Here is a 12,767-nt window from a genome sequence, read left to right as displayed (position 1 = left end):
TGCCTGCCTTGTGCTCCCAAGTCTTAACACCACTTAGCTACATTGCCTTCATGAGTTGTGGCCACCCAGGCCTCATTTTACTTCTCGGGGAGAGGATAGGTAGACCAGATGAGCTCGAAGATGCTATGAGCCTTTATGTCAAAGCCAAGCCCCTTACTTTGTGTCCCAGGACACTTTCTGTTGCTATGACAAAATATCTGAGGCTGGGTAATTTATAAAGCAAAGATGCTTACATGGCCCATGAATCTGGTGGCTGAAGCTCCAAACAGCATGGCACCCGTGTCCTGATGAGGGCCCCTTGCCTACTTTACCCTGTGGCCGAGAAATGGATCAGGAATGGGATGTATACAGAAGGCACCAGCTCGTGGGGTGGCCTCCCTGGGTAAGAATCCTCTCTCTGGAGCACTCACTCTAGGGTGGGAGTGGGGGTGTCCCATTAATCCTTTCCTGGAGCAGGGCCCCTCTATGTCTTTACCACCTGCTGCCAGTCCTCACATCTTAAAGGTTCCACCCCCCAACACTGCCACGCTGGGACCAAGCTCCAGAACGTGTACCTTTGGAAGACATGCTTAAGCCACTGCAAAACTACAGCATTAAGTGAGGACAGGGCTTTTGGAAATGTATGGTTTTGCCCAAGGTCACAAGCCTGACCATCAGCAGAGCCACGCTGAAACCCAGGTCTCCTGATGCCTGTGTACAACCCCCTCCCACCCTGTATTCTTCCTCCTGTGGTCTCCTTGGGTTAGAAGCCGTGTTTCTAGGGGGCCAGCACTGTGGTGCAGCAGGTTAAGCTGCCTTCTGCAGTGCCAGCATCCCAGGTTTCGGTGGCTCCACCTCCAATCAGCTCCAGGCTAATGGCCTGGGAAAGCAGCCAAAGATGGCCCAAGTGCTTGGTCCCCTCCTAATGATGGGGAAGACTTGGATGGAGCTCCAGGTTCCTGGCTTCAGCCTGGCCCAGCCTTTGACTATTAACAGCCATTTGGGGAGTGAATCAGCAGATGGAAGATCTTTGTCTCTCCCTCTCCATGTGTAACTCTGCCTTTCAAATAAATAAAAAAACAAACCTCAAAAAAAAAATTTAGTCTTTATACATGTAGCTGAGAGAGCACAGCCACACGGAAACCTATCCACCAACGGCGCGTCTTCCCAAAGGAAGCCTCAGCCACTCTGACACACAGGCTCTCGGGCTTTGAGACGAGACAACCAGAGGGTGATGAAGTGCCGGCTCTGCAGGGGCTGGCTGCCGAGACACAGGCTGCAAATGCCACTCCAGGGACGCACTACTGAAGGCTGCGCGTGCAGAACACAGGAGGCGATTATTCTGGTCTGCCTGGCACCGGGTCCTCCCGGCAGGAGAGCTGCCCGCAGGCTTGGAAGGAGTTCAGCGGAAAGTTCACCGAGAAAGCCAGATGGAGAAGGAACAGGACTGGCAGTGTGGCTCAGCTGTCGTCCAACAGACCGAGGCTCGTCTCTGCGTCTTCCTTATCCCGGAGGACGTGAGGAGGCGGTGTTGCGGTGGGCGGAAGAGGAAGAGACTTCAGATGGCGGTGTAAAGCAATCTGGGCAGCTTCCTATTGCATGGAAGCTGCTCTCTGCTAACGCTGCAGGCTCTGGAGCTGCCTTCCCCGCGGGGCCTGGAGAGGCCACGAAGCCCCGGTAACTGGACTCTCGCTGAGGCAAAACAGGGCCAGGACAGGAAGGCAGATCCGTGTGCCCCACTTCAGGGGCAGGCCTGGCCTCTGTCTCCCAGGTTCGCCCGGTGGGAAACGCTCCTAGGGGAGAACCTTCAGGTCTCCCCTCTCCTGTGCGGGGCTGGCTCTCTTAGTGGAATTGTCCGGGCAAATCTGCTCCCGGAGGCTCCTAGATCAGGTGACGTCAGGTTACAATAATATCAAGGGCAGTTGTGCTGGATGCCCTGGCTGAGTCACCAGGACTGAAGGTGCGTAGGTGGCCACGAAGTGGGTCCCACACATTTCCCAGGGCGCTGCAGGGGGCGGGAGCAGGCTGGGGAGCCTGTGGAGGGCCGTGTGAACCCCTGGGCCCTAGCCCGCCCCCACCTGCTGGCGTTTCCAGGCCGGGGGTGGGGGGGCCCTTCTGCCTCCCTGCGTCTTGCTGGCTGCCTCGGTGAGTCACGAAGGCCCGCCGGGCTCCGCGTGGGCCCCTGGCACCCAGCTGCACGCCTCCCTCCTCTGGTCCCGCCCAGGAGCTCGTGTCACGGGCTCAGTGATGCCTCACCTCGGGCCTGGTTACCTGGTGAGCAGAGCCGTGCAGGATCCGCGCCAGGTAGAGGTATAGTGTGCAGCACGGGAGAAAGGAGTCTTCCGGGGCCGCTTCTCAGTGACGGAGGCACCATGGCGGGCTGGAAGCCGAGTGGTCCCAGGACCACTGGCCACAGAAACGCTGCCCCAGCCACCTGTGCACGCGGACAGCTAGAGCCCCAGGGATTTCAGAGCAGCTGTCAGAGGTCAGGAGACACCCCCACACTGAAGTCACGCCAGACCCTTGGCACTTCACAGACCCTTCTGCTGTGTGGGTTGCCTTCTTCTACTACTTTTTTAATGGATTTTTTTTTTTTTTTTGTACTACAGAACCTTTTTCTTTTTGACAGGCAGAGTTAGACAGTGAGAGAGAGACAGAAAGGTCTTCCTTCCGTTAGTTCACCCCCCAAATGGCCGCTATGGCCTGCGCACTGCGCCGAGCCGAAGCCAGGAACCAGGTGCTTCCTCCTGGTCTCCGGTACAGGTGCAGGTCCCAAGGACCTGGGCCATCCTCCACTGCACTCCCGGGCCACAGCAGAGAGCTGGACTGGAAGAGGAGCAACCGAGACAGAACCAGCGCCCCAACCGGGACTAGAACCCAGAATACTGGCGCCACAGGCAGAGGATTGGCCTAGTGAGCCACGGCGCCGGCCATTACAGAACCTTTTTTTTTTTTTTTTTTTAATTTAATTTGTTTACATGAGAGGTAGAGTTACAGAGAGAGGGGAAGAGACAGAGAAAGAATCCATCCACTGGTTCACTCCTCAAATGGCCGCAATGGCCGGAGCTGAGCTGAGCTGATCCAAAGCCAGGAGCCAGGAGCTTCTTCCACGTCTTCCATGATGGTGCAGGGGTCCAAGCCAGGAGCCAGGAGCTGCTTCCACGTCTTCCATGATGGTGCAGGGGCCCAAGCACTGGGGCCATGTTCCACGGCTTTCCCAGGCCATCTGCAGGGAGCCAGATGGGAAGTGGAGCAGCTGGGACACAAACCCGCGTCCATATGAGACTCTGGCGCCCCAGGCAGATGCTTAGCCTACTAAGCCACAGCGCCAGCCCCGCGGGGCCTTCTTGGTGCTTGCCCCACCCCCTCCTCACTCCTCCAGGCCGGGGGCAGGCGGTGCCGCATGGTGCAGGGGGTCAGACCCCAGGCAGGTGCCGGTGGCCCTCGGCCCGCTCTCCCGCCGTTCTGATTCAGGAAGGCAGGCAGAGCCTAGACCTGCATCTGGGTCAGACATCCCGGGAAATTCGCAGACAGGCGCTTCCTGGACTCCACTGTGAGAGCCCTGGTCTTGTGGCTGAGAGCGCAGCCTCCAAAGGCAAACCCGAATTAAGTCTGGCGCTGCCATTTAGCGGCTGAAGGACCTCCCGGCCTCACTTGCCTCAGCTGCAGAGTGGGAATGCTGACGTTGCCGTCCTGATTTACACGTGGGCCCCGCAGGCTGCCCGGGAGCGCGAGCACTGCCCACGTGTGAGTTATTACTCCGGCCCACGAGACCGTGGCTCTGACTCAGAGCACTCCCGTTCTTTAGGGGAGAGGATGCGGGGGCTCTGGGGACGATCTCCTCATTCCTCTGCCTCCCCCCAGGGATGGCCCTGTCTGCCCACCCCAAAAATGGGTGAAGATCCTCTGGCCATTTTCTCACGGAGCAAAGAAATGCAGGCCTCTCCCCTTAGCACCTTCCTCCCCGCCAGCCTGAGTGCTGGAAGCGCCTGCAACAGCTTGGTGTCTTCCGTGGGCTCTGAAAAGGAAACCGAAGGCTGCCTGTGAACAGGGCTCACCGGACACGGCACTGAGGGAACGGGGCTGGGCCCCTGCTGGGAACCTGGTAAGGAAGACGAGGTTGTACACACGGGGCTGTCTGCAGCCGGGCCCCACCGAGTGCTGACTGCTCAGGCCCAGGCTGCTCTGGCTTACACAGAGGGAGCGAGCGTGGCCTGGCCTGGCCAGTGTTTGCCTCCTGCAGGAGACTTAAAGACCCAGAATATAGATGACGTCCAGAAAAGAGCTGACAGACTGAGCAGAGTGATGGCCGGGGGAGACGGGGATCACGAGGGCTGGCGACTGCGTCTGTGAGGGGCTCGTGGTTCTCGGTGGAGGCGGGGTCCCTCTGGGCCGCAGCCAGTTCCCTTCTGCACAGCTGGCATCCTGTGGTCTCGCGAGCACCTTCTGTCTGAGGGCACCTGCAAGTTGTCAGAGTCCCGCGGGACACGTGATTCTGTGGGGACCGCCCCGCTCGGCGTGGAGAGGTTGGCTGTCATTCCCACTGTCACACACACACAGGGATGTCAGTGGTGGTCAGGCCGTCTTCAGCCACCAGCACTTCTGCTAAGGGCGCCCCCACTTTGCTTTGGGGAACCCCCCTCCCCCTCTGGGTTGTCCTGTGGGACTTCCCTCCAGTGTCCTCCACCCTCTCTTAGTCTAAGGCTGATCGTGTGACCTGGGTAAGGCCAAGCAGACTCTCTTCCTAGGATCTGAATCTTGCCTGGGGTGACAATAATTTAAAGGAGTTGGGGCTTCCCATGTGACTCAGCAACTCCACTTCTAGGTACGTACACGGAAGAATTGAAAGCATGGGTTTGTCCAGAGATTTGCACACCCACGTTCAGAGCAGCCGCATTCACAAGTCGAAAAGCAGAAGCAACTCAAATGTCCGTTAACAGATGAAGGGATAAAGGATGATCAATACGCACAGGGGAATATTGTGATGAACCTTGAAGCCATGCCAAGTGAAATAAGCCAGCCATAAAAGGATGAATATTATGGTTCCACTTACATGAGACATCTAGACTAGTAAGATTCATGGAGACAGAAAGCAGAGTAGAGGCTTCGAAGAGGAGGAAACAGAGTTGTTGGTTAATAGGCATGGCGTTTGCATTTGGGATAATTAAAAAGTTCTGGAAATGGATAGTAGTGACATTGACACAACTTTGGAAATGCAATTAATGCCACTGAGTTGCACACTTAGAAAAGGGTAAAGTGGCACACTTTGATGTTATGTATATTTTACAATTTCAAAAATACAAAGAGGGTGGACAGTAAGAGTTTAAAAAAAAAAAAAAATGGTTGGGGCTGATTCGCCCCCGAAGAGACTCCGTCTGTTTCTGCAACCTGGACACTCAGGTTTCCCTTATTCCTGCTCTAGGTTGGAATCGTGACTTCACCACGCACCAGCCCCGTGACCCTGAGCAAGTTGCTTCGCGTCTTTGCACCTCTGCTTTCTTGTCTGTGAGTAAGGATGATGGCCACCAGTGCACAGAGTGGCTGGGTTCCAGGGAAGATGCACGTTGTGTGCTTTGCACAGAGACACGTGCACAGGACGCGTGGATAGATGGGAGGTGCGTTGTTTTTCCACAAGCACGGCTTCCATGTGTTCCGAGGCTCAGAGAGGAGTGTCTGGGGATTAAACCCACGTTCACACCACGGTCAGCCACAGGGCTCCCTGGCTGCCCGGCTTGAGGGCGGCGGAAGTGAGGAGGTCCTGGCTCCCAGGGGACCAGAGAGTTCTTCTATCAGCTCTTTTGACATCCTGTCTCTGAGGCTTTCTCAGTTGAGAAAGCTCTTTGCTCCCAACCATTCTTGTTCAGCCATGAAGATACTTTTGCGGGGGAGAGTTTGTTTCAACAGGAAATGGTAGAGGGGAATCAGGGAAACCCTATACCCAAAGGCACCCTTGAATCAACTTTCTTGGAGCTTTTCTTGAGCTATGGCTTCCCACAGAGCCAGCAAGTGCTTGTAATGGATTTTTATAAACCCTGACTTGGTCCCTGGCACATAGTGAGGACTCCAGAAGTCTAATTGTCATTGTGGTGGTGGCTGATGGCCCAGTGATGTGACTACAAGGCTCTGTGAAAGGCCATCAACCCCCATCCACTCTAAATGCTGCCCCTGCCAGCTCCTGGGGTCTGACATTCCTCTAAGAAGACACAAATCCCTGTCTTTCCTAGTTAGAGACATGGCTGGTGGTGCCAAGCAAAGGAGGAAGGGAGGGAGGTGGGAAAAGCATTGCCTTGGAGCTGGAGCAGAGTTGCTGGCTGGGCACCCTGGGGGCTGCCCACCAGTTTCTAAACTATGTACCCTCTTCCTAAAACCCCATGCATGTTCCCAGCATCCCTAGTTTCTGAAGATGGTTTAAGCTGAGAAGTAGCCAGGACATTAGGTAACAGAGAGGAGAGTCCCTCAGCCCCCTTGGGGGAAAAGGCAGGAGACTGGGGAGGAGTCTGTTAGCTGGAGGCCCCAGCATCACTTAGGTTCTGGGTCCCCTGGTGTCCTGATCAGTGGACATTCAAGCACTTGCCATTCAAGCACAGAGCTCCTGCTGTGTAGGGTTCCAGAGAATTCACTATGCCTGCACCATGCCCGGAGCCCTTCCTGCTTTCATGGTGTGTGGACAGCGCCCGGCAGGCCTGCCTAGTTCATGCCCCTGGGCAACTCACCACCAGTGGGCCCAGAGCCAGCCAAGTGCCTGCAGCAGCCTGCTCCCCCCAGTGCTGCCCGGAGAGCTGAGCCCCCGTTTCCGCCAGGGCCATCTTGGTTACATCGCCTTCTGTGGGCTTTTCCTCCTTTCTTGACTCACCTCCCACCTGTGACTCCCAGGACCACCTTCCATATGAAGGCTCGTGCCTACGTCCAAGCTGTGTCTGCAGGAATCTGATCTAAGGTAGATTCCTCGTCTACATTCAGGGTGATGCATTTGAAATCAAGACGGAAACAGGAGGAGGCACACACACACATACACACACACCCTGGGTGGTGACCTTTGACCTGAGTCTAAAGGCAGAGAAGTTTGGCTGAAGGTCTCCTCCTCCCTCCGTTGCCAACCCAGCGCCTCCAAGATCCCTGAGAGCTGGCACGACTTCCGTCCACAGCCCACAGGGCAAAGCAGGCCCTAACGGATCCGGACAGAGGGCAGGCCCACCCCTCACCCCCACGCACCCCACAATAGTAGCCTTCATTCAGCGTTTCCTCTGGGCTAAAGTACTTTACATGTGTTAAGTCCTTTCTTCCTCCCAGTACCACAATAGCATTATTATCTTCATTGAGCAAATGAGGGCACTGAGGCAGAGAGAGGTGGAGGAGGCAGCCCAAAATGACCACATGCTGGAGAGTGGCGGAAGGGAGCCCTTAGGCCTCCTGAGCCCAGGGCCGCAAGCTGCCCGTTCCCACAGTTGGGGTTCTCTGGGCCTGTGTGGAGGGAGAGGCAAGGGAATAGGCCCTTGTGGGAGTGCAGCTTGAGGGAAGGCAAAAGCCTGGGTGGTAAGAGCGTGTGTAACACAGCGGCCGCTACTGCACAGCTCCTGTGTCCGGGGCCTGGGGCTCCACCTGTGGCTTCGCTCTCACCCACTCTGGGAAGAGGCAGGCACCACTGACGCCGTCCCTGAGAGAAGGAGTCCATTCATGTCTCCATCCGTTTGTTCCTCCCCCATTCCCAGAGCTCACACGGAACCCTTGCCCCTGATGCCCCATGAGACCAGCGCTGCCTTGGCCAAGGCCACTGGGAAGACGGCCTCTGCGGCTGCACTCAGGCCCAGACCTGGGTGTCCGCCTGAGTGTCCTCCCGGGATCAGCCCGTGCTGCCTGCCGAGCACCGCCGTCAGTGCCCACCCCAAGGACTGGCACCCTGGCGGGGCGCAGACCCCCAGCCTGCACGTGCCCGGTGGCCCAGCAAGGCCGAGGCCTGGAGAGACCCCAGCACCTGAGCAGCAGCTCAGCCCTCACCCTGCCCCCTGCCCCAGGGCTCCGCGTCCAGGTGTCCATGCAGGAAGTCTGTTCTTCCTCCCGGGAAACTTGGCCTTGGACAGGGAGCATCCCAGAGTGTGATTTCCGTCCAGCTTTGTCTCCTGACTGCTGTGCCATGGAAACGCCACCCTCTGCTCCCCTCCCGCGCCCGGCGCCACCTCAAGGCCACTTCCCGTGTGACCTTCATGCTCCTGGGAGCAGAGCCGTTCCCACACGGGCCAGGCCAGGGCCGCCCCCTCTCCCTCCCACTCTCCGGAAGGGAAGCAGGTCTGTCACCAGGCCCCACGATTGATTGATGGTCCAGCTTTCACTGATAATTCCAGCCCCAGGGCTGCAGCCCAAAGCTTCGGGTAAACAGTGATTTTCCTTGAACAAACATCCTCCCTGCAAAGTGGGTGACCCCGAGGCCAGCAGACCTCTCTGTACCCTGCTTCTCTCTGGGCCTCCCCCCATGGCAAGTGTGTGGGGGGACAGCTTGGGGATCAGAATCCCCTGTGGGCCCATGGCTTCCACCCTGCCTTAGCCACAGCTGTTCTAGGCCCCCTTTAGCCTGGGGAAGCTCTACCTCTGTCCCCCAACCCCACTGGCCCCTACAGCTCCTTGTTAGGTCCTCGGGCTGACAGCTCTTGGTCTCTGCTACCACTGACCCTTTCCATGGCTCCAGTGACCCAAGCCAGACCAGACCCGCCTCCTGCTCTTCCTTCTTGATCTGCTGTTCTTGGTCGTCTTCTCGGCTCTCCTGGACTTGGGAGACGTTCTGGTCTCTGATCTCCCACTCTGTCTTCTTAGTGAGTGTGTGTCCAGACCCACTTTCCTGCCTGTACCTTTGTGCCCTCCCCCCCAGTCCAGTGCCTCGCTTTGGGGAGGGGTAGTGGCTTGGGAGCCTGCACATTGCAGGATTGGGTGCCTCTAGGACAGGTCCTGCAGAGGGCGGAATCCTCTGCACCTGCTTGTAGACGACTTGACTATCGAGGGTCTCAGAACTGGAGGATGGAGCACTCTTGGGCCTGTGCTTCTCGGAGGGGTGGAGTGGGCCCGCCATCTGCTGGCCTCTGGTCCTAAACGGAGCCCTGGCATCAGATGCCGTGGTCATTGTAAGGCTGGATACTCGAGCACTGATTTTTCTTTTTTTCTCCGTGTGAAATCTCCTGTCCTTTCTGCTGTTCAGACAGGAGTACTTGGAAGTCTTCCAGGGTCTTTGCTCAAAGGTCAAGGACAACTGAGGGAGTTGCGGAGAAGATAAACAGAGATTTGCTGGGATGGACAAACTACCCCAGGGGAGCAAGTGCCCAGTGTCGCCTGCTCTGAGACCAGACAGCTGCTTCAGCCGGGGGTAGGGGGGTACAGCCAGGGGCTGCAGCTCCTGGCAAGGCTGTAGAGACAGCAGCACCCCCAGGAGTAGTAATCCCCACATTCATCAGCCTTGGGTTCCTGGCCCTCACAAAGACTCTGGCCCAGAGGCAAGGAGAGTCCGTGAGAAGGACAAGGACATCTCTAGGCTAAGCCCTGGAGGCTGGTGGCTGACCCCGTGGCTTGGTGTGGTGCAGAATCTTGTACCACCTCACAAACCTAGAAAACCCGGCAATGGTGGGTGACATTTTCTGGGGAAATGGCACCCAGAGTCAGATATGAATTTCACTTCCATCGAATGACACCTGAGTCTGCACCAAGGGTCATACCCCAACGACTGGAGGACTTGTGGTTGGCAGTGCCTGCCACAGTACTTCCTGTCCCTGTGCTGGACCTTTGCACGTGCTGTTCCCACTGCCCACCAGGTCCTTCCTCCCCATAATTGCTTACTGACTCCCGGCAGCTCTTTAAAACCAGCTCAGATGTTGCCTTATGTGCAGGGAACTTCCCCACAGAGGCATAGCTGTGTGCTGCTTATCCCTATGTTGTCATATGTGTCTCTTTTTTCTGTTTATTGAGATATAAGTCACACACTATAACAGAACGTTTTTGAAATGCACAGTTCACTGTTTAGCATGTTCATAAAATTATGTAACCATTATAACCATCTAGTTCTAGAACACTTTTTAAAAAAGATTTATTCATTAATTTGCAAGACACAGAGTGACAGGGAAAAACAAAGAGAGCTTCCATCAGCTGGTTCGCTCCCCAAATGGCTGCAACAGCCTGGGCTGGGCCACGCTGAAGCCAGAAGCCATGTAGGTGGCAGGGGCGTAAACATTTGGGCCATCTTCTGTTGCTTTCCCAGGAACTTTAGCATGGAGCTGGATCAGAAGCAGAGCAGCTGGGACTCAGATACAGGATGGCATTGTTGCAAGCACCGGCTGAATCCACAGCACACAACACCAGCCCCACGTTCCAGACCATTTCTATCATCCTCTAACTAAGTCCAGCACCCATTAACAGTCACTCCCCTTTCTGCTATGGCCCCAGTCCCTGGTAACCAGTAATCAACTTTTCACTGTATAGATGTGCCTATTGTGGACATTTTGTATAAAAAAATAGAATCATACGATATGTGGCCTTTTGGGTCTGGCTTCTTTCACTTAGCACAACATTTTCAAGGTTCATTCATGTTGTAATTCATTCTGGACTTTTTAAGGTAAACATATATTTCCATACTTAAACAAGCTAATTTAAAAAGTAGGCTGGTTGGGGCTGGTGTTGTGGCATAGCAGGTTAAGCCATCACATGCGAAGCTGGCATTCCATGTGGGTGCCGTTTCTGTCCCGGCTGCTCCACTTCCAATCCAGCTCCCTGCTAATGCACCTGGGAAAGCTGCAGAAGATGGTACAAGTGCTTGGGCCCCTGCATCCATGTGGGAGACCTGAAAGAAGCTCCAGGTTCCTGGCTTTGGCCTGACTCAGTCCCAATCATTGTGCCATTTGGATGGTACAATGGTACCAGTGAACCAGTGGATGGAAGATCTCTCTTTCTCTTCTGTCTCTCCCTCTCTCTCTTTAACCCTGCCTTTCACATACATAAAAATAAATACATTTTTTATTGTACCATGGGAGAAAAAAGTCAGAAACCTCTTATTCAATGTGAATTATCCTAGAATTATTTAGCAAGTCTTATTTTTTAAAAGATTTATTTTATTTATTTGTGTTTTTTTTTAAAGATTTATTTTATTTATTTGAAAGGCAGAGTTACAAAGAGGCAGGGGCAGAGAGGTCTTCCATCCACTGGTTCACTCCCCAAATGATTGCAGTGGCTAGAACTGGGCCGATCCAAAGCCAGGAGCCAGGAGCTTCTTCTGAGTCTCCCACAGGGGTACAGGGGCCCAAGGACTTGGGCCATCTTCTAGTGCTTTCCCAGGCCAAAGGAGAGAGCTGGATTGGAAGTAGAGCAACCAGATCTTGAACAGGTGCCCATATGGGATGCTGGCACTGCAGGTGGCAGCTTTACCTGCTATACCACAGTGCTAGCCCCTAGCACTTGTTTTTGTGCAAATAAGTTCACCACCACATTTCTCTCTGTGTGTCTGTACCCACCTGACTTGGAATTTACAGGCAGGCAATGATAGAGGGCAGGAATTAGAATTAGTATTTTTAAGGACTGCCTTTCCTAAAATACCATGGTAACTTCCACTGCATCTTTCTGATCATCAGAGGAATTGGATGAAGAAAATATTCTTGGTGTGGTTATCAGCCTCACCTAATACCATCAGAACGAAGGCTTTGAGTGAGCGATTCAATTTAAAAGAATAAAAAACCATCATCACAGATAATCCTCTGAATTCCCTGTGCTCTCATTTATTTTCATGTGTGCTTTTTCAAAGTAAACTGAAGTATATTGGGGCTGGGGCTGGGGCTGTGGTGTAGTGGATAAAGTCGCCGCCTGCAGTGCGGGAATCCCATATGGGTGCCAGTTCGAGTCCAGGCTGCTCCACTTCCAATCTAGCTCTCTGCTATGGCCTGGGAAAGCAGTAGAAGATGGCCCAAGTGCTTGGGCTCCTGTACCCACATGGGAGACCTGGAGGAAGCTCCTGGCTCCTGGCTTTGGATCAGTGCAGCTCCAGTCAACTGGGGAGTGAACCAGTAGAATGATCTCTCTCTCTCTGCCTCTCTTCTCTCTGTGTAGCTCTGACTTTCAAATAAATAAATAAATCTTTTTAAAAATGCATATATTTCAACACCATTATAAAAACAAAGTAAACTGAAAGTATAATAAAAAGAATCCATTGGAAAGTTGATTTAGGGTTAACATAGAAATTGAATAAATAGCTACTTTAAAAATTAAACCCCATATTTTGTCTTTTGATGGAAAAAGAGAACACCTTTTCAAATTAAAATCTCGGGTTTTGGTTCTTTCCACAACTTTCATCATGTATTCATAACTTCCATTTACTACTTTAAAAAAAGATTCTCTTTTAATTTATATTTGACAGGCAGAGTTAGATAGTAAGAGAGAGACAAAGAGAAAGGTCTTCCTTTTTCCGTTGGTTCACCCTCCAAGTGGCCGCTACAGCCAGCGTGTTGCGGCAGGCGCACCGCGCTGATCCGAAGCCAGGAGCCAGGTGCTTCTCCCGGTCTCCCATGCGGGTGCAGGGCCCAAGCACTTGGGCCATCCTCCACTGCATTCCTGGGCCACAGCAGAGAGCTGGACTGGAAGAGGAGCAACCGGGACAGAATCCGGTGCCCCGACCGGGACTAGAACATGGTGTGCCGGCACCGCAGGCAGAGGATTAGCCTAGTAAGCCTCGGCGCTGGCCTAAAAAAAGATTTTCATTAAGAAAAATCTCAAGGGTCTGACGTTGGGTGCAGCATGTTAAGCTGCCACCTGCAACTCCAGCATTTCTG

At 54.2% G+C, this 12,767-nt stretch overlaps 1 long non-coding RNA gene across 2 annotated transcripts in view; it reads left to right on the top strand.

Moving 5' to 3' along the window:
• Positions 1-12,767, top strand: part of LOC133775756 (uncharacterized) — a 149,794-nt gene that overhangs the window by 55,677 nt on the left and 81,350 nt on the right. For both annotated transcript variants that reach the window (XR_009868311.1, XR_009868312.1), the window contains exon 3: positions 5,402-5,484. This is a non-coding gene — a long non-coding RNA (uncharacterized LOC133775756). The remainder of the gene's footprint in view (positions 1-5,401; positions 5,485-12,767) is intronic.

The sequence above is a fragment of the Lepus europaeus genome, chromosome 17 (genome assembly GCF_033115175.1).
Source record: "Lepus europaeus isolate LE1 chromosome 17, mLepTim1.pri, whole genome shotgun sequence".
Taxonomy (NCBI): Eukaryota; Metazoa; Chordata; class Mammalia; order Lagomorpha; family Leporidae; genus Lepus; species Lepus europaeus.
Note: the sequence above shows the minus strand (reverse complement) of the source record. Positions and strands in the feature narration are given on the sequence as shown.